Here is a 27,925-nt window from a genome sequence, read left to right on the forward strand (position 1 = left end):
GCGTGTGCACACCTGGGTGACAGGGGGCCTGAGAAGCGGAAATAGGAAGTAAAGGGCAAAACTGAATTTTTCCTGTCCCTTCTAAACGTCCTTGTCACCTCTTTCTCATTAATTCTTTTCTGTATAAAATTCTTTCATTGATCTGGTTCCACGCTTTTTAAAGGTACGGACTAGAGAGTCATCCAGAAGCCGGATCCTAGGCAAGAGTGCAATGTCCTGGGAGAACGGGGCAGGCGAGACCGGCGCGGGGCAGGCGAGACCGGCGCGGGGCAGGCGAGACCGGCGCGGGGCAGGCTGGGTAATACAGCTCGGTGAGGCCGATCGCAGAGCACGTCTTGCCCCCGCCTCCTCCCTTGGTTACTGGTCCAGCCAGGCTGTGAGACAGAAAACCGCCCACCGTGTGACTGCAGAATCCCACGGCATCCCGGTCAACTGCTAACCATGAAGTGGATTTTCTTCCAGGTTTGTTTTTTTTTCCTTGCATTCACATTCATTCAGAATTTTGACTCATTTACTGTGTGGCTTTGAACTCGTTACATAACTTCTCGGACTCTCGCCTTCTCTTCTGAAAACTGGATATATAAATAGCACTAACCTCACAAAGCTGTAAAGAAGGCAAGGCAGGTCCAGTGTTTGGTATAGACACGAACAGAGTAAACACTCGGTAGATGTTAGTTTTTTTCTCCTCCTCTTCTGCTGCTGCTGCTTTTCCTTCTTTTCCCTGCTTCTTCCTCCACCATCATGACGATATAGCCTTTCTCAGCTTGCTGACCTTGTACCTTATAGACTGGTGAAGACAAAAAGAGATCGGGACCATAAATATCACCTCTGTAAACCACAGGCTCCCAAATTTATTCTTAGTATGTTAAACGCCACAGATTTGCAATGCAGAAGACCAAATGTTTTTGCAATCACCACCATGTCCACAGGAGCTATGTGGATTCTAGAGGAAATACAAAAGTATTTAAGATAACATCCCCTCCCTTTACATCTAATAATTGGGCCCCTGCATTATTTCCCAGGAACATTCCAGATACCAAGTCATACTCTCAGATTAAGGAATTAAACATTGTGTTATTGGCTCAGACACAGAAAATAAAACATCAGAACCTATTAGCCAGTCCAGAAGCAAGCCCTTGTGCATGTGGGGATTTAGTTAATGAAAACCATGGCATTTCAAATCAGTGATGAAAGAAAGGTCAATAGTGTTGAGAAAACTGGCCACACATATAGCTAAAACAAATAAAAGCCCCTTAACTACCTCAACCCTATGCAAAAAAAAGTAGGCTTTATATGGGTTAGAGTTAAGAACAAAACATGCTCAAAGAAAATGTAAGTGAATCAGGTATTTGAGGCCCCAGACCAAAGTTAGTGCCGCAAAGCTGCAATCATTTACTGTTAGTCACGTGTCTGCAGGTCATCTGGGCCGTTCTGTCCATCTGGGCCAGGTGTGGCTGATCTCAGCCGGGCTCGCTCATGAGACTGAGGTCAACTGGCAGGTGGGCTGGGCCTTACCGAGCGGCATGACCTTACCCGCGTGTTTACCGGTTGGCTGGATATTGGCAGGGGTGGGGGCAACGAGGCCACGGCCTCCCATCTAGCACTGGGCCAGCCTGGACGTTTCACGTGGCGGAGGTGGGGTTTTAAGAAAGAGCAAATGGCGTACACGGTCACTTCTACCGCATTCCATTGGCCAGCGCGGGTCATGAGTGCGGACACAGGTCAATTTCTTGACGGGGCAGTGGGGGAAGCAGCAAAGTTGCATTGCAAAGGGAATGGATACAAGGAGTGAAAACCTGTGGCCATTTTTGCAACCTTCTAGGACATCAACTTACTTTTTATTGTTATGCTTTCAGGACTGATTGCAGAAAAAATTAAAACTTAGGCACAGTGCAAGATCCTATAAAGTTAAAAAAGCAATGTCATATTGAGAAAAATGTGAGTTACGAGCAGTGTTTATAGCAGAAAAACTCCCAAGTCTCTCTCTCTCTCACAGACACACACACACACACACACACACACACACACACACACAATAGGCTTTAAAAAAAGAAACAAAATAAATAGTAAGCCATGTTGTTAATAGAGGAAACGGATTGATAATGTTAGAAGTTTTTGATCAGTGTTACAAGAGACTACCATGGTAGGAAATGCCTTCGCTTATTGTTTGGATTTTCCTTTAATTTGGTTGGATGTTTTGTCTTGTTTCCCGAGGGAGCAATACCCTAGGCTAGGACTGTGTGGAATGCACCTCCCAGCAGACAGGCGGCTTGCAAGGGCACTGGGGGACACAGAGCTTGTGGGTCTGCAAGAGGCAGGCCGGCCAGATGCGGTGGTGTGGCCTCGAGGCTCCTTACCTGCTGTGTAAGTCTGAGCCCCTCCAGAACACAAATGGATTTATCTGGCATATGAATTTTATTATATTTATTTATATGAGCTAATCTACTAAAGTTTTATTTAAGTTCCTATAATTCGTAAAAATTAGAAGGCACTTAGTTTGAGGGGGAAAGGAATCTGTTTGCTCGAACTACACCCACAAAGATGGAGTGGGAACAGACCTACAGTTCCCTGGGGATAGAAAGAAGCAAGTAAGGTAACCACTCCCCCCTCCCCCTCCCCCCCCAAAAGAGCCTAGTTTGAAAAGAAGAGATCATTTTTGTGAGATGACGTCTTTTTGTGTGACAAAAAGAGACAAGAGAAAGAAAAGGGGAGGGGAGGGCAGGAGGGGAAAAGAAAGGAAGAAAGGAGGAAGGAAGAAAGGAAGGAAAAGAAGGAAGGAAGGGAGGAAATGGGACCCCACTTCAGGAAAGAAAATACATATCACTCATCATATGTGCTAAATAATGAAATTCAACCAGTACATTTGAAGACCGAATTGGCTTTACCAAGCCATTCCTGAATCAGGCAGCGCCCCACCTAGCAAGTGGAGGGAAGTCCTGAGAAATGGTAGAAAATGGAAGGTTTTTAGAGACAGACGGTGAGGAACGATTATTCCAGACCAGGCAGTTTGCTAGGAAGGAAAGCAAGGCGTCTTCTCACACAGATTCCCTGATCTTTCTTTGGGAGATGGAGAGGACCCAGGGGACAGACTGGTTGCCACTGATGGAAAGAAAATTTTTCCTGACTGACCGGTTGAGGCCACGTTTCTTGGGCAAGATGGAAACTGCGGTCAGAAGGGGTTTTAAGCCCCTGGGGTTTGGGAACTTGGTCTAAGTGACACCATTTGGGGCCTGGGGTTTCCTCTACTTTAACATATGTTAAATTCCTGGTGCATTGCTATGTAAATGCTTGTCTGGATTCTGAGTCTTAAAGTATGTGTATTTACATTTTGTTTAAAGTGTAACTGGCTGGGAGTATGGTTTCCATACCTCCCCACCGTCAAGCACATCGTCTGTAATGATTAAAATTTTAAATCATGTTTTCTCTTCCCCCCCCCCTCCACTAGCGAAAACCCAAGCAAACAGTTAAGTGATTTTTTAAAGTGTGATCATGTAGGAACTTGTATCCATTTCCAGACATGACCCGGTATTTTAAAACGACTCCAGGCGTAATACCTATCAAATAGGGCGCTGGTTTGCTTTCAGTTAGAATAATAACAATACATGTAAAGTCTCCAGTCTTTACTCGGTGTGAAAACTACAGAAGACTAACGAAGACACGCCAGCATTCTTTACATTTTCCGAGGGCGTGAGGTTTCATCTTGACACAAGCACGAACTTCTCCCCGAATGAAAGCACTCGTGATTGCCCCAAATCACACACATCAACTCAGGCTCCCTGGATTACTTACAGAACAGGTACTTGTTACTGGTCAATGTTGTAGATTAGCTGTCGGCTTACTGCTTTTAATGACTCCCCAGGGGTGGAGTTGGGCTACTTTTGTTCTGTGCTAAATCCATATTTTCTGAATACTTCTTCTGAGTGTTCTTTTAGGACTGAACTCTGGAAGGGACAGAAGCTGGAGTTTTGGAAAGAAAGAGAAGTGGCATTGGAACTAGTACGTCCTGTTGATTTGTGATTTACAAAAAGGGCGGGGGGGAAGGTGCACCCCTTATTCTTCAGGAGTTGAGAAGTGTCATCAAGCACCAGAACAGGGGCCACACATCAGACCGGAACAGGATCTCACACCATGCTGCCTGAGTCTTCTTCCAGAGAATGTTCCTGCAAAGAGTGTCCTCAGCCTCAGCCAGTCCGATGAACTCAGCTGCTTGAGAAGTTGTGAAGGATGGGGTCAGAATCCTTACAGAAGTTTCTCGTTGAGAGGGGCTTCCAAAGCCCCCACAGCCACGAACTTCCCCTTCGAGGTCTGATCCCTTTAATGAGGGCGTACCACCGTCAGGTAGATTTTCTCCCTTGGCTTTGTTGAAACTGCTCACCTCCGGCACGCACGGAGCTAATGTGCTGCACCTTCTATAGCCCTGGCATCACCTGTTTGTCCTTTGGCAGCCCGGGCACATGCGGGAAGAGCCATCCACAGCACCTGCCGCCCCAAGAACCCCTCCGATTGAGGAAGCCAGGAACCTGGGTGGTGCAAATGGTTTATCCTATTTGCAGCCAAATGTTAACACCTGATAAAGCCAAAAGGTGACTCTCGTGCCTTTTGTTTGGGGAATACTTACCGAGTGAGTTCATTCCAGCAGAAACCTGAGCAAAGGTGACTCTTGGGTCCTTCTGCCGTCTGTCCTCTGGCAAAAGCTTCCCACTTCGCAGAGCTCCTTTGCGGAAAGGATCGATCCGCACCTCGGTCAGTCTGAAGGCAGATTTCTCTCAAGGATGGCGGCACTTTCTGGAGTTTTCGTGGGTACAGCCAGTGACTGCTTAACCTGGATTCACAAACTACGTCTTCTTGGTCCCCAACCATGGGGATCACCTGGGCTCCTGAGCCGGCTAGAATCACACCCCAGGCAGGAGAAGGAGGTTTCCCAGCCAAGTCTAGCCGGTGCTCAAGGCCATGTTAGCTTTTCACACAGCAAGCTGGGAAGAGCTGGGATAGCCTGAAGCTTTGTTTTTAGATGTAGGCTCAGGACTTTCTGGGGAGGTACCACAGAAAGACAAGGCCCCACCCATCAAAGAGTCAATAAATAACTTTTTTTTTTTAATTTTTTTTAACGTTTATTTATTTTTGAGACAGAGAGAGACAGAGCATGAACAGGGGAGGAGCAGAGAGAGAGGGAATCACAGAATCTGAAACAGGCTCCAGGCTCCGAGCTGTCAGCACAGAGCCCAACGCGGGGCTCGAACTCACGGACCGTGAGATCATGACCTGAGCCGAAGTCGGACGCTTAACCGACCAAGCCACCCAGGCGCCCCAATAAATAACTTTTAAAATTAACTTTGTGGGCTGTCTTCCAGCTTCCACTGCTTTTACAGACTACCGCCTCTCGACTACCCAGTACAATGACTAAATAAAGGCAAATATCTTTCTCCTTGAGATCCTTTTCTGGGATCATAACAGTTCCTCATCCTTGAGAAGCTTAGAGTGAAGATAACTCAGAGGGGGAGCTATCCTCTCTTACAGGCTAAAAGCAACCCCTGGCTCCCTTGGAGGTGGTGCGGCCTCCTGGGAGGGAGGTAAGTGTCTTCCGATGGTTATTGCCATCAGAGGAACATAGCTCAAAAGTTCTTTTTCTGTCCAGCAGCCAGTGATTGTAAAATTTTGAAAATGCTCAAATGTTCTTGATATCTACATATCTTGATGGCATGCCCTCCAAAGCTAGGTGCAGAACACCGTGTCAGCGTGCCAACGTTAGCTAAGAAGGGGAGGGAATATAAACGGTCACAAGTATTGACCCATTTTTTAAGGTCATGTTCGAATAAAACAAGAATTAATGAAAATGTAAGACAGTTCAATAATATTGTACATCGATTGCCTGTTGAGGTACTAACATTTTGGGTACGGAATGAAATAAAATATTCAAAGGAATTCCACCTATTTTTTTAATGTGGCTAGTAGAAACTTTAATTACGTATAGGCTTTCACATGCGGAAGAATATGAATAGGTTATCTCACGCCCCTAGATTTACTTAGCCCTCAAACCAGGCTCACAGCGTCACCCTCTTTTAAAGTAGAAATCAAGAATCGGAAATCGGAGAAAGACAAAGAGTTGATGAACGAGCCACTTTTTCTTCAGAACTTGAATTTATGTTAATGGCGTCAGACTTAACAGCGTGGCTTTCAACCGGCAGAGCGATTCGTGTCTGTGAGAAATCGAGACACCTGCTAATGTCTTACGAGGTCTGCAGGCTTCATGTACCCGCGAAAACCTGTGGTACAACCATCAATCACGGGCACAGAATGTCATCTGTGGAAGGACTTATTCTCTGCTTTTAATGTTGGCCTCATGGAAAAGGTAGGGAGGTATCCGTCACTGCTAATGACAAAGATCAGGGAGGTTCGTCTGAACACAGGGATTTTCCCTAAGAATTCTTCATTCCTATACGTATGTAAATATTTATGAAGCTTTTTTCTTTTGAATGTAGCTTTTGTTTTATTGTAAAAATAATATAAAGTTGGGGGTCCCTGGGTGGCTCAGTTAGTTGAGTGTCCAACTTCGGCTCAGGTCATGATCTCACGGTTCGTAGGTTCGAGCCCGTGTCGGGCTCTGTGCTGACAGCTCAGAGCCCGGAGCCTGCTTTGGATTCTGTGTCTCCCTCTCTCTCAAAAATAAATAAAACATTAAAACAAATAAAAATAATAATATGAGGTTGCCCCAACTTTTTATAAAATACTAGAAGTGATATTTTAAAAAGATCTTCTAAAAGTCCACCACTCAGAGGTAGTCTCTGTTAATAGGAATATCTTTTTTTAGGTTATTTTCTTTGCAGAGTGTAATAATTAGATATAGAATTCTATTTTTTAACGAAAATACTATCATATTAGACATCTGTTTTATATCTTGTCCTTCTGCTCAAAAATATATTGTGGAGATCTTCGCGTGACATTTAATTTATATTTTATATCATCACTTTAATAGTTGTATGCTATTTCACAAACAGATGCCACTTGTTTATTTCAAGTCTCTTGTAAATTAACTTTTGGACAAATTCCATTTTTTCCTGTTATAAACAATTCTGGAATGAATTCTGTCACACTGGTGTTTTCATTGGTATTTATTCTCTCAAGTAAAATAACTGTGAAATTTTACTGTTTTAAGACTTAGGATACAATCGCTTTCCAGAAAGTTTTCCACCATCTGTACTTACAGCAGCAGTAAATGCTTATGTTTGTTTCCCAACACTTTTACTGGAATTAGATATCTTATTATTTTTTTTATTTTACGTAGGCTCCCTACCCAATGTGGGGCTCAAACTCACGACCCTGAGATCAAGAGTTGCATGTTCTATTGACTAAGCCAGTCAGGTGCCCTAGATATCTAGTATTTTTGATCTGGATGCCTGTCTGCTGTGCTTTAACGTATTAACCGAATCGTGCAAAATTGCTGCTGAACATTTGTTGACTATAAATGATCATTTCATATGGATAAACCTAATAGCAATTTCTAGAAACACATTTCATTATCTTACTCTTACATATCATATTTTGTTAACATAAAGAAAGTAACTCCCTAATGGCCACCAACTCAATTCTCTCCACTCAACTATAAAATCCTGACCTCACTTTGTTGCCAGGATGATGTTCTTAAAAATAGATAAAGCTAGCCATGACATTCTCTAACAAAAACCCCTCACTGTCAGGGCGCCTGGGTGGCTCAGTTGATTAAGCATCTGACTTCGGCTCAGGTCATGATCGCACGGCCAGTGGGTTCAAGCCCTGCATCAGGCTCTGTGCTGACAGCTCAGAGCCTGGAGGCTGCCCCGGATTCTGTATCTCCTCTCTCTGCCCCTTCCCTGCTCATGCTTTCTCTCTCTCTCTCTCTCTCTCTCTCTCTCTCTCTCTCTCTCTCTCTCAAAACTAAACAAACATTAAAAAAAATTATGGGGCGCCTGGATGGCTCAGTCGGTTAAGCGTCTGACTTCAGCTCAAGTCACCATCTCACAGTTCATGAGTTTGAGCCCCATGTCGGGCTCTGCACTGACAGCTCAGAGCCTGGAGCCTGCTTCAGATTCTTGGTCACCCCCTCTCTGCCCCTCCCCTGCTCACACTCTCTCTCTCTTAAAAATAAACATTAAAAAAATATATTTTTTAAACCCTTCACTCTCTCCTTGGGCCATGGTGGTGCCATCTGCTGAAATCAGAAACAATGGGGAAGATCGTGTTTCTGGGGGTGGGGGAATAAAATCAGAAGTTGCATTTGGACACCTTAACTTTGAGACACTGTGATATCCCAAGGGAGATGCCAAATGGTCACTTAGATATAGGATTTCACAATTCAGAGCAAAAGTCTTGGCTGATCATGAAGGTTTGGGTAACATTGACTTAAGAATGGCCATGTAGGGGGCACCTGGGTGGCTCAGTTGGTTAAGCATCCGACTTCAGCTCAGGTCATGATCTCACTGTTGGTGGGTTCAAGCCCTGCGTCAGGCTCTGCGCTGACAGCTCAGAGCCTCCTGGAGCCCGCTTCTGATTCTGTATCTCCCGCTCTCTCTGCCCCTCCCCTACTCGCACTCTGTCTCTCTCTCTCTCTGTCTCTTGAAAATAAATAAATGTTAAAAAAACAAAACAAAACAAAAAAAGAATGGCCATGTATACCTGTACGTATGCCTGCTCCTCTCTCTGTGTGAGCTGGCTGGGTGACATCTAAGCAAACCTGTGCAGGACGATGAAAGGCTTCTCTCCGGACTGTCAGCGATTAAGGAACACTTCAGAGGTTCCTTACCTCTGAAGGGTAAGGAACATGCATTTCACATGAGAGGGAACATGCATTCTCTCACCTGAAGGAGACACAACGAAAGTAAGTGCAAATATTAGTTGAGAAGTTGGCCAAATCTGCAAGAAAAGTCCTTTAAGGAATGTCACTCTTATTCAACCTTGTCATTAACTTTACATCTTGGGAGCCACAGTTGTTTCTGTTGGTTTAAAATAACTCCACCCTAATTTATGAGATAGGAAGCCGGGCTGGGTATCAGAGAATGGAAAGATTTCTCGTCAGAGACCCAACAGGAATTCTCCATCACCTTTCCCGGCTCTGGGGTTTTGGCCATTCTTAACTTCTCCGCACCTCCTCACTTGCAAATTCAGAGCAATGATGCCTACCCTTGTGGGTGGGTCTGGGCAGGGTGTACCCACTGTCATCTGGGAGTGGGGGTTGCAAGTGACCCTGCGTTTGGGGATGGAGGTGAAGAATCCTCCCTCCCTTAGTCACGAGAGTGTTAGGCAAGAGTCCGCTCTGTCCTTGGGGAAGACCTCAACCAGCGAACCCCACATGCAGGTGTTTCACACAGCAGAGCGCTAACATGTGGGCGGAGCTAAAGTTCTGCAGAGATCAGGCGGGTGGTAGGTATCCCTCCCCCTCCGAATGGAATCAAGGAGGGGCGGAGACTCAGGACCGGGACAAGCCACTCTTGCTGGAGAGTCCTTTGTAGAGAAAGACAGCCAGTAGGAGGCTCGTGGGCTTTGGTGGCAATACCTGATTTTGACTTGTGTTCCTTTCTTACCAGTTCTACTCAACTACCATCGACGACGGAAAGAATAAAGACTAACACTGCCCAAGTGCTGCTCTGAGCACTTTACATAAGCAAGGCCGTGCAAGGCTCACAACTCTAAGGGGAAAGGACTCTTACCATGCCCACTTTTCAGATGACAAAGCTGAGGCACAGAGAGATTAAGTAACTTGCTGAAGATCACTCAGATAAAACGGGTCTTTCCTGCATTATAATCCCCATATATGTTAGAGCCGAGCTTTCATGAAACTTTTATTGAACAGTTGAGTCGATTGCCAGCTGCCTTTCAGGGAACTGTGGTAGGAGCTACGTCTATGCTTTGTGTAGATCAGTGGAGGGCAAAGAATAAGAGTAATAAAGGAGCTGATGAGACAGAGAGAGTCGGGTATAGAATATGGAATATTCTTTCAAGAAACTTGGCCAAAAAGGAAATGGGAGAGATGGGGATGTGTGTGGGGACTTGAGGTCCTCAGTTTCCTCATCCCTGAAGCAGGGCTAATAAATAAGACATAGTCCGAGAGTCCTTGTGAGAGCCCGGGCCACCTGTGCTGGGCAGGGACAGAGTCTTGACACACGGTCATCACCTCATAGAAGGAAGCCTCCCTCTCCTTTATTGAAAGTTCTGCTTTGCTGTTAGATTTCTGTTCCAGCATCAGCCCTTCCCTGTGAAATCGTCTGTATTCCCTGAGTTCGAGCCAGTCCTTCTCCTGGATGAATTTCCCTAGTGGTCCCTGCCGGTCCCCCACTGCAAACTCAGTGCTTACAGGCTCTTGCCTGTAAGAGCTGTGACGGCTCTTTCTCGATGGCTTTTGCCCCTAGTAGATTACAGACTTGCGGAGAGACAGAATAGCAGCTCAACTCTTTGTATTTCCACTAAATGATTAATAAATACTTGTTGGGGCGCCTGGGTGGCTCAGCTGGTTAAGCGTCCGACTTCAGCTTAGGTCATGAGCTTGTGAGTTTGAGTCCCACATCGGGCTCTGCGCTGGTGGTACAGAGGGTGCTTGGGATTCTGTCTCTCTCCCTTTCTCTTTCTGCCCCTCCCCCACTTGTACACACACACACACACACACACACACACTCTCTCTCTCTCTCTCTCAAAATAAATAAGTAAACTTAAAAAAATATTTGTTGAACTTTTTCTACTTCCCCTCTCGACATTTTTCAAATCATGAAAATTACATTCTAAAGCCTTATAATGGATTAGGGGGAAAAAAAAAAACTTTTAAAGTTGCTGACAAAAATCGTGGGGCCCAATCCTCTAAACACAAAACCTAAGGACATCAAGAGAAAGATTGTAAGGTCGCACCCACAAATTGTAGCTTTGGGTAGTTCTGAGATCAAAAGATCTCAAGTAACCGTAACTGACAGTAAAAATACGTTCTAAAATCAGTGCGTTACAATTCAACACATATGTTTTATTTTAAGCCAGTGGTTTAACTGGTATTTCAGTGTACCTTAAGCCATATGGAACTGTCCATTCATTTCAGGCAAAAGAGACATCGTAGAATTTTACTCTGTTTTACTAGAATGTGCAAGAATGCCCTGAAAGACAAAAATCAGATCTTCATTAAAATCTTAACAGCCAGTACGCAGTTGTGCAAGGAAGCATCTTTCCCCCGTATACACACAAAAAGCCACAAAAAGGAAGGAACTGCTGATACGACATGGATGAATCTCAAAAACAGCACATTGAACAAAGGGAGCCAGACACAAGAGTAAACACTGCATGATTGCATTCATGTGAAGTTCTAGAAAGGGCAAAACTAATCTACAGCGACAGAGAGCACTGGCTGTCTGGGGGCTGGGGAACGATTGCAAAGGGGCAAATGGAACATTTTGGGATGATAGATGTGATCTCTAACTCCCCAGGAGTGTAGGTGACCTGGGTACATGCATTTGTCAAAATCGTTACAATAAAAGTACATTAAAAAAAATCTGTTTAACGTTTATTTATTACTGAGAGACAGAGAGAGACAGAGCATGAGCAGGGGAGGGGCAGAGAGAGGAGGAGACGCAGAATCCGAAGCAGGCTCCAGGCTCCGAGCTGTCAGCACAGAGCCCGATACGGGGCTCCAACCCACGAGCCGTGAAATCATGACCTGAGCCAAAGTCAGACGTTTAACCAGATTGAGCCACCCGGGCACCCCAATAAAGGTGTTTGTAAAATAAAATTTTTAATAATTTGAATGTAAGTCATGTCAATCTGACTAATTCTCTATGCACCAGGACCCTCTGAGAGCTGGTATACTCAGCAATGCTGTGGGTAGCGGAGGAGGCTTACAATGAATTAATCAAGAGCCTCTAAAACGTTTGTTTTAAGTGACAGTAACAGCAAAATCGAAGGTCTTACTCTGAAACTGAAATTCTCCTTTCTCTTCCAAGTAGATCAAAAGAGGTGGAAGAAGCAAACGGCCAAGGGTAGATGAGTGCTTTCCCCTAACAAGGTCACACACTGGTCCTTCCTCACCCATAGCGCGGGTGGATTAAGCACAGGCTGGATGGAAAGCTTCTGAGGGCGCTTTGGGAGCAAAATGGCAACGGAGGACCCACAAGGTCAAGAGCTAGGAGCAATCCCCCAAGCATTCTATTACACACAAAACACACTTAGAGAGGTTGACCTGAGCAGTAATTGATCACAGCTGAAAATTACAAGGCTGGCTCATGACATCTTCCACGGGTAGCTCTGAAAATCTTTCCATACGTGGATCTTCTGGCTTAAATACAATAATTAGAAACTTTATCAAATTTTGGCCCAAGTTGGTTTACAAAAATTTTTTTTTTCTGTTTTCCACTTTAAAAAATCATATCTCATTGGTGGAAAATGTCTACAGTCCTGTGTCTGGAAGGAATCCCTCTGGCCCGCAAGGCTTTTGCCCAGATACCACCAAGAGTTGCCACGCAGTTGGTGTGGACCAGGTTGGATAAGACTTTGGAGGGATAACCTGGCAAGTCTTAATTAAGGAAACAGAATCATCGGACACGTAATCTAGCATTTTATAAAATGTTGTTTTCTGTGCTCCCCAACGGGGCTTATTTTTCTTTCACTAGTTTTGTCTCCAAACTAGAGGGCAAGCATCCTAGTTTGTGTCTCCCAGAATATTTACCATCCTCAAACTTGGCCCCTGGCCTCATAGTGCTCTGTTTTTAACAAACATTATATTCGTGGCCTCACCTCAAGGCTCCCACCTTGTTATGTTGATTTCTAACATCTGGAGAACACGAGAACACGCTTCTCCTTGACTAACCCATCCCTAGGATTCCACATTTCTGCACAGTCCCCCAAGGGGCACTCCACCTCTGTTCCCAACCCCCAGTCAGATGGCGTGAGGCCCATGTCTTCTCCTTGATGTTGCTAATGTTCCCTGTAAGCGTGCTTCTCCAGAGATCTTGCTTTGGTAGACAGCACGAACGAAGGTGGGTTACATGTGACCCCGTGTGAGTTATGTGTAGCCACAAACACCAGAGGGGGTCCCGGAATACGAACACACAGATTTAATTTTTAAAAAGGGATATTACCTGAGTATAATGAGTACCTGTGACTATAGCTGGCATCCGTATCCAGATGCATTTGCTGCCTCTTTACACCTCAGCGGTGCCCCCTGTGAACTGAATCACACCAGCCAGTTACATTCCTGCTTCCCTGGGGTCGTAGAAGATCTGGGTTTAGAATAGCTCTCACGTCTAGGCAGAGATGCTGCTCCTGGAGTGGTTTTTGTTTGCTTGTTTGTTTTTTGTGGTTTTGGTTTTTTTGTTTGTTTGTTTTTCTTTTTCCAGAAAGGAACCTTCTCTCTCCTACATTGAGGAACCTTCTCAATGTATTCAGAAATTGATTCTGATTCCCAATTCTATACTGGAAGTCTCATCTACTACGGAGATATGGTCATTTTCTCTCCCCAAACCCCTCATTTGCGCTAATTTCAAAGATTTGGGGAGTTGATATCCATCCCGAGAGAAGTCATCTTCACTCTTGAAAAACAATTAAGATATTTTCTTTCTATAAAAATTGGAGATAATTGGGGTGCCTAGGTGGCTCAGTCAGTTGAGTATCCGACTGTTGATATCAGCTAAGGTTGTGATCTCACAGTCGTGAGATCGAGCCCTCCATTGGGCTCTGTGCTGACACCGTGAAGCCTGCTTGGGATTCTCTCTCTCTCTCTCTCTCTCTCTCTCTCTCTTCTCTCTCTCTGCCCCTCACCCTCTCACACACTCTCTCTCTCTCTTAAAATAAATAAACTTTTAAAAACGAATCAATAAATAGAGATCAACAAATATTCTTTCTACTCTATTAAGAACTACATATTTAATAGGCACTATATAATATATATGTTATTATTATGTATATCATATGTATATTATATGTAATATTATGATATACATATATAAAATAAAACCTTGAAATCGCTGCCATTCCAGAACAGAAGAGACAAGTTAGGGTTTTCTGACTCCCAAATATAGTTGGGAGGCAGGAATAAAATGGGAAAAAAAAATCTCAAAAAGAGCAGGACTGTTTCCTTATAGCAGGTGACAAGGGGCAAGTGCTTAAAAGAGAAATATGCAGAAGAAATTAGCCACAAGGACACAGAACTTTGCCAAATAATTTAAAACTGTGACTTCAACTGAGATGTCACATCATTTTACCATTATCTCGGGTCACAGACATAAACCAAGAAAGAAAAGTCCTAGCAGCAGTTGTAACCTCGCAATTCCCCAAGCTGAGGACATCTAACGAATGTTTTGTGGGGTTTCTAGGAGCCAGTCTGGCTGCCTTTCATCAGTTCACCTTACATGCAATTCACTGGCAACCAGACAGCAGGGAGAGCTGTACAACTGTTCACCAGAGCAGAAAAGAGAAAATATTTCTCTCTTCATGTGAGATGGCCAAAGCACGTGATCATTCCGAAAGAAAAAGGAGCTTTACTTGTTTCTCTTTCCTGTCCTATGAAGGAAGCATGAGTATGGGGAAGCCAGATGAGTGCAGAGCCAAAGAATTTACAATTATTTCAAACATGTTTTCTGTCCATATTCAAATAAAGGTGTGTCTTAGGTTCTAAGAGTTCACATTTCCATTTGCCATAATAATGTCCATATGGCCACAGAGACTTGTCTCATGCAATCAGAGCTTGGTGTCTGACAAAGGCTATAAGTTACACCTTGTAGGAAGACACGGTTATCATCTCTCAAATGTTAGGATTATAAACTGCGTACCCATTTTCCTTAATAATCTAATATGGCCCTGAAATTCTCCATACACCCTTTCGGCCAGCCGCCACGTCCATATCATAAAGAAGAACTGAAGTTTATGACCTTACTCCTGACCTGTCTTCGATCCAAATGATCCCAAGCTCCTCCCATCTTCCATTCCTGGTTGTGCTTTCTTACACAGCCATTCTGTCTTTCCCTCCTGTCTTTATCCTTCTAATTTGATGCTCTGTACAGTTTTCCTACCCCGTGCCTCGTCTCCTTTCAACCGAGGCTCTGGTTCTCCATCTTGGCTGCCCTCCCTCAAGAAGTGCCCCTTCCAAACTGTCTTTGCTTGAGACCTCTCTGTTCCAGGTTTACCATTGCCCTTTCTGCAGAAATAAGTCAAAACAAGTTGTAAAAATATATATTTTTTTAATTATTTTTTTTTAACGTTTATTTATTTTTGAGACAGAGAGAGACAGAGCATGAACGGGGGAGGGCCAGAGAGAGAGGGAGACACAGAATCGGAAGCAGGCTCCAGGCTCTGAGCCCTCAGCCCAGAGCCCAATGCGGGGCTCGAACTCACGGACCACGAGATCGTGACCTAAGCTGAAGTCGGACGCTTAACCAACTGAGCCACCCAGGCGCCCCGTAAAAATATATTTATATGTTCATTCTGATCTTTTCTGGAAGTAAATTTATTTGTTGTAGAATTTCAAGTGTGTAGAAAATTAAGTAGACTAGAACAATCGTGGTTTTCCCTCTTTCTTCCTAGTAATGTTTACTATTTGGCTTTTTGTTTCTTCTAGTTCCAGCAGATGAGACAGGGTCATTTCCCGGTATGGATTAACTTGCGCACATCCCCATGCAAACTCAACACTATTCTTCTGGCCACTCTCTGAGTCTCCAGTGATTTTCTGGTTTACTATCCTCAGACTAACATGTGACTCTATAAACATGATTAGTACCATTTGCACATTTTGAAAATTTATTGTGCATCTTCTCTTTTCTTTCTAATAAATGTGTGAAAATTTCTAAGGTTCTGAAATATCACTTCAGTTTTTATTTTTTTTAAGTTTAGTTTTATTTATTTTTGAGAGAGAGATAGAGAGCAAGAGGAGGGAGGGGAAGAGAGAGAGGGAGACAGAATCCCAAGCTGCGATGTTGGGCTTGAACTCACCAACCATGAGATCATGACTTGAGCTGAAGTCGAGAGTTGGATGCTTAACCGACTAAGCCACCCAGGCACCCCTTATTTTAATTTTTAATTTTTTTTTTTTAATTTTATTTTTGGGACAGAGAGAGACAGAGCATGAACGGGGGAGGGCCAGAGAGAGAGGGAGACACAGAATCGGAAGCAGGCTCCAGGCTCTGAGCCATCAGCCCAGAGCCCAACGCGGGGCTCGAACTCCCGAACCGCGAGATCGTGACCTGAGCCGAAGTCGGACGCTCAACTGACTGAGCCACCCAGGCGCCCCTTTAATTTTTAAAATCTAGCCTGTGCTTGGGAAGGGCTCCAGGCCTTTGGTCAAACAGTCAATCAACTAGAGTTTATTGAGAATGAGCGTTAATGTGCAGGGGATTGTGGAGATCAGGAGAATATTTATGTCTGACCAGCTTGTCGAGACTGGAAGCTTGAGTCATAGCTTTTGGCTCACAGGGTGCCCCTGAGTGCCTGCCTAGGGATATAAATAACAGTGATGGTTCAGCAGTTCTCTACAAAGCACAGTGTTCCTATAAAATTGAAGTTGCATAATTTTGTCAATAAGTCAACAATTTCATTCCACCCCTTCCTAATGGTTTAACTTCACCTCATCTCTTAATAGGTCTACTATATCCTGTTTATCCATTTACCCATTTCAAAAGATAATTTGGGAGTTAGAATTTCCCTCTAGCTTTTTCTCCAAGAGTAATTCTGGAGAAGAACACATTCTTCCTTGCCGAAAAAAAAAAAAAAAATCAAAAAATGAGCCATTAGTGCCAGCATTGAGTAGCTTCTATTCTTTGAGCAGCCTCTTAGTATTATATTTGGATTCCCCTCAGAGGATCTCGTCCTTTGCTTGGGAAGGCAGCCTGATTTCTGGTTGTTCCTGACCTGGAACATATTCAGAAGTTCTTTTAGGCTATCTAAGGTTAATTCTTCCCCTGTGCTTCAGATGTATCCCATGACCCCTTGCTTTCTTAGGGACCTAATAATGCATTATACCCTTCACCCTCTTTTTCACTTCACAGTGTGGAGGCTCCACCACAGCTAACATCATCCTCAACGGGGAAAAACTGAGAGCTTTTTCCCTGAGATCAGGAACACGACAGGGATGCCCACTCTCACCGCTGTTGTTTAATATAGTGCTGGAAGTTCTAGCATCAGCAATCAGACAACAAAAGGAAATCAAAGGCATCAAAATTGGCAAAGATGAAGTCAAGCTTTCGCTTTTTGCAGATGACATGATATTATACATGGAAAATCCGATAGACTCCACCAAAAGTCTGCTAGAACTGATACATGAATTCAGCAAAGTTGCAGGATACAAAATCAATGTGCAGAAATCAGTTGCATTCTTATACACTAACAATGAAGCAACAGAAAGACAAATGAAGAAACTGATCCCATTCACAATTGCACCAAGAAGCATAAAATACCTAGGAATAAATCTAACCAAAGATGTAAAAGATCTGTATGCTGAAAACTATAGAAAGCTTATGCAGGTAATTGAAGAAGATATAAAGAAATGGAAAGACATTCCCTGCTCATGGATTGGAAGAATAAATATTGTCAAAATGTCAATACTACCCAAAGCTATCTACACATTCAATGCAATCCCAATCAAAATTGCACCAGCATTCTTCTCGAAACTAGAACAAGCAATCCTAAAATTCATATGGAACCACAAAAGGCCCCGAATAGCCAAAGTCATTTTGAAGAAGAAGACCAAAGCAGGAGGCATCACAATCCCAGACTTTAGCCTCTACTACAAAGCTGTCATCATCAAGACAGCATGGTATTGGCATAAAAACAGAGACATAGACCAATGGAATAGAATAGAAACCCCAGAACTAGACCCACAAACGTATGGCCAACTCATCTTTGACAAAGCAGGAAAGAACATCCAATGGAAAAAAGACAGTCTCTTTAACAAATGGTGCTGGGAGAACTGGACAGCAACATGCAGAAGGTTGAAACTAGACCACTTTCTCACACCATTCACAAAAATAAACTCAAAATGGATAAAGGACCTGAATGTGAGACAGGAAACCATCAAAACCTTAGAGGAGAAAGCAGGAAAAGACCTCTCTGACCTCAGCCGTAGCAATCTCTTACTCGGCACATCCCCAAAGGCAAGGGAATTAAAAGCAAAAGTGAATTACTGGGACCTTATGAAGATAAAAAGCTTCTGCACAGCAAAGGAAACAACCGACAAAACTAAAAGGCAACCAATGGAATGGGAAAAGATATTTGCAAATGACACATCGGACAAAGGGCTAGTATCCACAATGTGGAGGCTCCAGAGGGAGATCTGGGAAGAGTTGTGGGATAGTCCTTCAGAAGGTGATATTTTATGAGACTGCCGCCTTGTCTGCAGACAAGTCGTGCAGGGGACCTTGAGAGGGATCCTTGTACAGATTTTAGTATTTCTCCTTTCTGAACTTTCAGGCTTCTAGGACTGTGGATTATAGTCTTTATTTGATACAGGAAATTTATTTAATTAAAAAATTTTGTTGGTATTTTTAAAATTGGGCTTGGGATTGCATTGTATACATACATCAGTTTGAGGAAGACTATTGTCTTTACAATATTGACAATCCATGAACATGGTATATCCCCCCATTTATTTAGGTTTTTAAAAATTATCTTAATAATGCTTCTTTATTTACAAAGAACTCTTGCACATCTTTGTTGGATTTGGTGTTAAGCATTTTATAGTTTTGACACAATTTAAATAGAATCTTTTAAATTATATTTTCTGTTTACTGCTGACATATAGAAATGATACTGATTTTTGTAGTTTGTCACAAGGTCCAGGTCAGTCTTAACTCTATTTATTCTAATAACATATTTGTTGAGGGATGCCTAGGTGGCTTAGCCAGTTAAGCATCCAACTCTTGGTTTCGGCTCACATCATGATCTCACAGTTATGAGTTCGAGCCTGCATTGGGCTCTGCACTGACAGTGTGGAGACTGCTTAGGATTCTCTCTCTCTCCCTCTCTCTCTGCTCCTCCCCTACTCACTCTCTCTCTCTCTCAAAATAAATAAATAAGCTTTAAATGTTGAATGTTTTCTTGGATTTATACATAAATCTGCATATAATCATGTCAGTTTTATTTCTTCTTCTTCTTCAGAACTTGTACATTTTGTCTCTTTATCTTCCCTTAATACACTGACTTGAACCTCTAGTGTAATGTCGAATAGAAATGATGACAATGGGTTTATTTTTCCCTTTCCTTAATATTTAAAAAAAAATTTTTTTTAAGTGGGTTTCATACCCAGCGTGGGGCTTGACACAGGGCTTGATCTCACAACCCTGAGATCAAGTGTCACATGTTTAACCAACTAGGCTGCACAGGCGCCCTCGCCTAATATTATTTTTCTAATATCACTTTCTCTAATATTCTTTCTTTGGTTAATTCCAAAGAGTAATGGTAGACTTACAGACTAGTAGAGCTGGAAGAAAGTTGGAAGATCATCAGTTGAGATAGCAAGAGGCGAATTGAATTCCTTAATCATGCAATGAGAGTGAACAGGGATCAGAACCCGGGTATTCTGACTTCTAGGTTAGCATTCTTTTCCATATAACAAAGAGCCTTTCCAGAAAAGGAATATAGTTAAGACCATTTCTTTTACCTCCTGAAGTGAAGGAGTGCTTGAAGTTAAAAGTTTTTAGAGTTGAATAACATGCGGACTATCCAAGAGCAAAGCTATCACAGCCAGGCCAGAAACAGGGACACCTCACTGGCATGTCCAATCGATTCCACTAAAAGTTAACCCTCTGTCATCTCAGCTCCACTTACTGGTTCTCTCTTCCCCTTCCCCCACCCAAGGCCCTGAGGGAAATGTTTGCTGTGAGTATTCTTGACTGGAACTTCGAATCTGTTTTACTCCTGAAACAGTGTTTAGGAATGATGTAAACACTTCAGCCATATTGCAGGTTAATATTGCATAACCATATTGCAGGTTAAGTGGGCTTTTGTGAACTATCACCATTTCTTTGGAAAAGCTGTTCTAAATACAAAATGGCCTGCTTTCAGATGAAGTTTCAGAACACAGATACTTCTTTAAAATCCAGGGGCGCCTGGGTGGCGCAGTCGGTTGAGCGTCCGACTTCGGCTCGGGTCACGATCTCGCGGTCCGTGAGTTCGAGCCCCGCGTCGGGCTCTGGGCTGACGGCTCAGAGCCTGGAGCCTGTTTCCGATTCTGTGTCTCCCTCTCTCTCTGCCCCTCCCCCGTTCATGCTCTGTCTCTGTCTCAAAAATAAGTAAACGTTAAAAAAGAAATTTTTTTTAAAATCCAAGTACTCAAAACTAAGCGCTCAGGAAGGGCATCCTGCCAACACCGGGATGTTCTCTTCAGCAGCAATGTTGGCGGTCTTCCTATTGGATACGTGGCAAAAAGATAAGTATGGATGTAACAAGCAGTCACACATGTTCTTTGACTTCATGGAGACCAGCACTCTTCAGCTCCTCATTGTTTTGTCCTGTAGAAAAACATTACAAGGATTAAAAGCATTTCTGGAGAACTGGTCACGGATTGCACACGCTTTGCGTACAACTGTAGCCGTCGTGTCTGTAAAATGAACGTTGTATCTTGGTTTGCACCCTTGGCTCAACCTGAGGACAACAGCTTTTAGGATACTGTTGGCAACCCTGAGCCTGTGACATGATGTAAGTGGAGTCCGAACCGAGAGGGAAGGACAAATTCCCAGTGCGGTATTTGGCACAGTGTGGTATTTGGCTACTTGAAGCGTGGTCCGTGGACCAACAGCATCAGCCTCATCTGGGAGGTCGTTGGAAACGCAGATTCTTGGGCCCACCCGGAGTCAGAATCTCTGGGGTGAGGCCCGAATATCTGGGCTTTAACACGTTCTCCAAGTGATGTTTATGCACCGCGATGTTTATGCACTGGTGCTACGTCTGTCTTCTCTCCACTCTGTGGAACCGGTACCAGTGGAGGTCTGCTGGCACATGTAAAAGCCCCATAGCCCTCAGAGGAGCCCTCCTGGGCCGTGACGGGCCAACAGTCCCTGGGGCAAAGAGCGTGGCACAGAACAGGCAAACTTGCGAAATGAATAAATGGAGCACGGCCCCCATGCACCTCTGTTGCTCCTTACACTTTGCGTACTGCTTGCTGTCTGTTAAGGGCTGACTTGTTTTTTTCTTCTGGTTTTTTTTTTTAACGTGTATTTATCTTTGAGAGAGAGAAAGACGGAGTGCAAGTGGGAGAGAGGCAGAGAAGGAGACACAGAACGTGAAGCAGGCTCCGGGCTCTGAGCTGACAGCACAGAGCCCGACGCGGGGCTCGAACCCACGACCTGCGAGATCATGGCCTAAGCCAAAGTCAGCTGCTCAACCGACTGAGCCACCCAGGCAGCCCGTAAGGGCTGACTTGTTTTACCCCCCAATTCGTATGTTAATGTGCTGACCCCCAGTACCTCAAAAAGTAACCATATTTGGAGATGAGGTCTTTAAAGAAGGAAGTTAAAATGCAGTCTTTAGGGTGGATCCTAATCTAACAGCCTGTGTCCTTATAAGAAGAGGACATTAGGACAGACGCACACAGAAGAAAGACCATGAGAAGACACAGAGAAAAGACCACCATCTACAAGCCAAGGAGAGAGGCCTCGGAAGAAACTGACCTTGCCGATACCTTGATCTTGGATTTCTAGCCTCCAGAACCATGACAGAATCCGTTTCTGTGGCTTCATCCATCCAGTCTGTGGTACTTTGTTACGGCAGACCTAGCTAACCAATACACTATGTACCTCTGCCCCCGCCCACCCTTGAGAGGTTTATACAGAGCTCTGCCCAAAGTAATTGCCAATTCCTATCGCAACACATCACTGGCTTAAGAGTGGGGTTGGTGCATGAGATTTTCCGTGATGGGCCATTTGTGCAGAGCACCCCCGTGCCCTGTCCTGACTCAGGTGACAGCGTGCTTCTCTGTGCTCTGCCGTCCAGCCGGGGAGGGAGGGCATCGTTAGCAATAGCCGAACACTCAAGGTTCCAGTGTTTGCCACTAACTACACGCGTGTCTGAAGGAAAATGCCGTCACTCTGGGTTTGTTTCTTCACGTGTAAAATGGAAACATTAATGCCCTTCATCACGTCAACAATTCTCTCTTACACAGCGATGTTGAAAAAGTCAAGTGGGGTCGCATGAGTAAGAGCACTAACATCCATTGCAAATGGAAGGTGGGATGTGGGCTATTGTTTTCATTTTATTGTTAGGGCTGTTGTTAGCAAACCTGCTGGTTCTACAGCTGGGGGAGAACAACAGCTGGGAGCCCACAAAGGAGCACCTGCTTCACTGAGCTCTGTCACCTGATAGAAGGGAAGGGCCTTCAGATCCGACCCAGCAGCCACACGTTGGACACTTGCCAGTGGGTCATATAAACGTATTCATATTTTTTGCAATCTGTGTGTCACTGAACACTTTTATCTCAACTTCAGTGTGTGTGTGTGTGTGTGTGTGTGTGTGTGACCACTTAAGTCATCTATAATTTGGGCTCCCTCCACCTTACCTGTCTCCTTAATTGAAGACACATTCCTTCCTACTCTCATTGTAGAACGCCTGTATCTTGGATCATTATCTGTACAAACTGATTAAAGATAAAGGCCCCTTATTTCTGAGTTGAAGTCATCAGAACAAAGAAATCGTATCAAGGACTCTGTTCAGCCAGGAAATGCAGCAGATTGGGTGCTAAATGACACCAGACAAAACAAGGGGATGTTTTGAGAGATCACTGGTGGCGTTTAGACTCAAAGACTTCTATTTAATTCAAACCACATAACAAATGATGGTGATATCATTAAAATAAATATCCCACCCGGGCCATCCCTTTCCCTCCCATATCATAGCACTGACATCATTTTTGCATATTATATCAATGGCATGTTCCATATTCTGCTGAAAGGTCACAATTATGTCAGTAATGAGATTCAGCCCCCAGTCAAGCTGTTCCAAGACACCCCCGCCCATTTCCAAAACAATTTTGAGGGCGGCTTCCCAGCAGTATGAATTCCAGAGCAGATGTCTCCTTGGGTGTGAGCCACGAGTTAAACTGGGGGAGTCCACTCCGGATTACTGTGGTCATCGGAGCTGCAGCGAGGCCACCTAGGAGAACACATAGGAGCATGGGATACCCAGGAGGCTAGAGAGAGCAGGTAGAGGGAAGCTGAAACAGCTCGGTGGCGCCATCTCTCCGGGCTAACCCCTTGCTAGTACAGCCACTGTTGTTCAAATAAGAAATCTCGAAAACCAGACTGGTAGGAATTATTTGTCTAAATATTAAGAGCTCTTTTAAGTGAAGCGGACTTGGGACAGAGACCTGGCTCTGTTCCTTGGATAGCTGTGTGGCTTTAAGCAAACTGTCGATACTCTCTGAGGCTTTGTTTCCCCAGCTGTGAGATAGGGATGACGACAATCCCTCTATGATAGGACCCTTGTGAGGATCACCAGATAACACGTGTAAGTAAGCCCTCCATGAATGCTGGCTGCTATTATCACCATTAATGGGGAGATTAGGGTTGGGCTGAACTTGAACATCTGTAGCAACAGGGACCTACCAGCCTTTCTGTCACTGATGGGGCCTAATGTAAAGTGCATTTGACACTTGTTGAATCTGGTGACTCGTAGAACAGAAGGGGAGAGAAGAGAAACTTTGTGAGCACGCGTTGGAATCCTCAGATTCCAATGTAGTCGGTTTCATGTCTTTATCTCTTTGTAAGCGTGGATCTGTGCATGGGTCCATTTTGAGCTCATGGGCTAAGTCAATAAAATTTATTTTCGTTCTCCATTCTGCTATGACTAAACATTTTAGCACTTCTCTCAGCAACCCTCCCTTTACTTCTTCCAGCATCCAGGGACTTCTTTGTTTCCAGCCTAGGAATGAGTCTGTTAGGGCACCACCAAGTTAGTGTGAATGAACACAACATGTTAGCTCTCCCAGGAGGGTTTGCCTTTCTAAAGAGAATGCATGGGAGATGGGATCTTTTTATTACTATATCAGGGGAATCCTCTAGACATAGACTCTCTGGATTTCAGGAGGGTGGTTGACAAAAGCTCTCACAATATTCACGTGGAAAAGATGGAGAAGCATAGATCAGAAAAGAGCACAGTTCTATTTATAACTTGCTCTGTGTCCCTGACCAAGGAATGCTTGTTAAGGAAAGAAGGCACAAGAGGATGATGTCCCTACAGAGGGTCACAGGGCTTTTTTTTTCAGGCCACATCCTGGTCAACATTTTTATCAGCAACTTAAGGGAAAACACAGATGGCACGTTGAACAAGCTCACAGATGGCTGGGTTTGTAGCCGATGTATTTGGACGATCAACACTGTTCCATGCTCTTATTTGACCTCATAGCACAGCATAAATGGGCCCCGTTGTTCTCAGTGACCGCGCGCCTACTCAGCGCAGGTAAGGTGCCCGGCAGTTTGCACATCTTATCTCTAACCCTACAGAACAGAGACCGTTGTCCCCATGCTGATTTTCATCCTGGTCAAGAAATTTGACTGGATCCTTGCAGTTACACGGAAGGACAGAACTGGAACTTGAATTCAGACCCAGGTACCTCCAAGGTCGTCCATGACCTCACTCAGTCTAGGATGCGTGCCCCACTTGCCTTTAAGAGACAAGTGTACATGGTGCACAAGTGGAGGGGAAGGCCGTCCAGCACAGTGATTGGCACATATCATACAGATGCAGGAATATTGCGTGTGGGGGTGGGGGGGCCTAGGAGCAAGGAGGGAGAAGGAGAGCGAGGAGGGTAGCATCCGCTTTAATCTGGGCTGGTGATCATGACCGGTGGGAAACAGCTGATGATATTTTGTTCGGCCAATGGAAACACACCAGTCCTCTTTAACGGCTTAAAGGACGGTTATGTAGAAGAAATATGAAATGTAAACCAGGGTGGGGGGCAGATTTTAATTCATTGTGAGCTGGAACTTTCTAAAATAATGACCCCCGTTTGTCGCCGCAGCAGGCTCCCTCCGGAGGCGCTGTCTTGTCCCTGGAGGTCCCCAAGCGGGACCGGGTCACTGCTCACTGGAGGTGATAGAGATGAGCTGGACCACTGCTGGAGCAGTGGACAGAAGGCCTCTGCTTTACAAGGGTCATAGCAGTATTTCAGATACCTGAGCACCTAGGTTGGGGACACATTTTGGAGCAGGAGTTCTCTTCATCCTTAAGTGTACCACACGGATTTCTGCCTCCTCCACTGAATATGCAAAGATCATAAATGTGAGCTAGATCCTGCCCTCCATTATACCAAATGCTAATGGAACAGTGGCCTGATTTAGTTCTTTGAAGGAAAGGGCTAAAAAATCCCTCAAGCAGACTTCTGGGGGAAGAGAAAAACCCTCGAAAGTGCAGCAGGGGTGCTTGGGGAAGCACAAAATCGTCTTTGTTCTGCCCCCGCAGGCCTGTGCCAGAAGAGCAGTGAGCAAATGGAAAAACGTCCTGACAGACCATGTTTACCACCCATGCTATCTTGCACTATTCACAGATACTTACACATATTTTCTTGCTGGAATACTCGTGCTGATGAACTTGAACTATGCGGACATTATTTTTGCGTGTCATGTTTAAGGCAGTAGACCAGGAAGAGCTTTAGACGTCCTCCCGGTAACTGGAATACTAACAATGAAATACACCAAGAGCACAACCTTCTTGATTATTTCCTAATTTTCCCTTTATGCTGGTTCCAGCCCGGAGACCCTGCCAGATGCAGAAAGCTTCCTTCATGGCAGCACAAATAGTTTCCATTTCCCAGCTGAGAGCCAGGATCCAAGAGGATCTTCTGATTTGAGACTGAATGAAACAAAAGATGGCCCAGAACTGGACGTAGCCAGGAAACAGAGGCTCACAAGCCAGAAAACTTCTGCAATGTCCCAGAAATCCCCAGGGGCAGAGAGGGCACATTGGCTACTCTATGAGAGTAAGCATGCTTGCGGCATAGCCTGCCAGCTCCTTTCCTATCAAAATGTCTTCGAGCTCTGGTGAAATCTCACAAAAATACATTCCACATTATATTCCCAATAGTATGCCCCGACTCTTACTATCTTCTCCTTCATTCATACAGCGCTTCGTAAATTCATCATCCGTCATTTGGTTTTTTTTATTTACTTCTTTCATTTATTAACTTAGCAAACATATAGTGAGCATCTCATAATTCATTTATCTCGTTGATATTTCTTGAGCCCCCATCGCAAGCAAGAATGGGGTTGGGTTGAGGGGATTAATACAACACGGTTTCTATTCAATCTCACTTCCCTCACACTTGCACCCTTACTAAATGCTCTGCACTTTCTAAGAACTTTTGGTTACGTGCAAAATGTTCTCGACCGTGTATTTCCAACTCTGACTGCTTTCCAGAGTTGCCAGATTTCAACATGCCTGCTGGATTCAGTCTCATCAGGAATGTCCCACTGACAGCTGTACCTCAACATGGTCAAAACCGAACTCGCGCCCTACTCCTATAAGCCTGCTCATCTTTATGACTTTCTGCTTCTGTTCAACATCACCATCTTCACATTACAGGTGCTCAGGCCAAGATATCTTTGAGTTCCCCTTCCCTTTGCCCCGAACAACAGTGACTTTCACCTCTAAAATGTCTCTCAAACATCCGGGTTTTTTCCCAATGCTGTTGTTACTATTCAAGGACAGAACAGGAGTTTAGTAGTTCTTACCTGGACTATTGCAGTAGCCTCTCAACTAGTCCTTTCCACCTTCAGTGTACCGAATTCTGATCTATCCTAAACTTTGCCACCAGAATAATCTCCCCAATTCACATTGTCACAATGCCACTTTCCTACCTGTTACCTACGAGGTTTTATCCTAGGATAAAACCTCACCTTCTACCTCTCCCCAGTGTTCTCTGTGCCCACCCAAACTGGTCACACACCCTTTGCCAGGTATTCTGTAGGCTGTCCTGCCTCTATGCCTTTTCTTATGTTGTTCACCCTGCTTGGTGCCCCCTTTCCAATTTCTGCCTGCAGAAGCTCTCCCAGAAATTCTCCCAGACACCCAGAAGGCTAGTCTTCTAGCCCAGGTCCTGTACAAAAACCTCCCACCTCTCTGGTGATAAGTGCTCTCTCCCTCCTTGAACTCTATGCATCTAATGTCCATGCAACACTAATCCATATCTCATCTCCCCTTCCAGAGTCTGAGTTTCATGACATCAGCATTCTGCTAAATTAATCACTGAAATGGAAAATATTATTTTGCACAAGGGGGTTAAAAGGACCATACCTTTTTTCATGAAAAGGAGTGAGTCCAGAACGAAAGGTCAAAGGTACAAAAAAGGAACACTTCATAGAATAGAAAAGGATTGAATCAAGGGAAAGCATTTGGTTAGTTTTAGACCAGAAGTGAAACACCCTCTTTTTTTCTGACCTCTCAGGGGAGGATGAACAGTGGGGGAAACATTCAGGTGGTGACGAGTGCCTGTCGAAGGAGCAGTGCTCCCACTATGACAAGGCAGGGGTATGGCTGAGTCAGGAGTGCACGTGCCTCACTCCGTGGTCTGGGCAAGTCACTATTTCCTCCCCTATGAGAAGGGAGAAGAGTGGTGTCTGTGCAGGCGCTGTGAGGAGTATATGAAATAAAGCCAGGGCTTATGTGAAAGTCGAGGAGAGGTATGATCACAGATGGGGGAAGGTGTGCTCAGGCAGAAAAGCGAGTGATTAAGAACCAGGAGAATCTCTGCCTTTGTCTAGGATGCTACAGACGGGGCTCACCTCATCACTACCGCTCTCCTGGGACGATCGGGTAGTTGGGGTGGGCATTAGGTAGCAAACGGCTATCATAAGAAACTGGTGTAGAGAACGACACCAAGACAAGTGAAAAGGTACTTCCCTCCTGATTGCGGTTCCCTTGATTGCATCATCGGCAAACCTTCTCTCTTAGTTCTTTCCTTCCCAGGACTCATCTCGCTCCTTCTCTGTGGACTCTAGGACTGTTACAGGCA

General features: G+C 44.5%; 1 long non-coding RNA gene across 1 annotated transcript; it reads left to right on the plus strand.

The window, feature by feature from the left end:
- Window positions 1–273: 273 nt before the first annotated feature.
- LOC125938040 (uncharacterized) lies at window positions 274–5,098 on the plus strand. Its single transcript, XR_007462582.1, has 2 exons — window positions 274–462; window positions 3,933–5,098. It is a non-coding gene; the product is annotated as an uncharacterized LOC125938040 (long non-coding RNA).
- Window positions 5,099–27,925: the final 22,827 nt, after the last annotated feature.

Source organism: Panthera uncia (assembly GCF_023721935.1).
Source record: "Panthera uncia isolate 11264 chromosome B2 unlocalized genomic scaffold, Puncia_PCG_1.0 HiC_scaffold_24, whole genome shotgun sequence".
Lineage (NCBI taxonomy): Eukaryota > Metazoa > Chordata > Mammalia > Carnivora > Felidae > Panthera > Panthera uncia.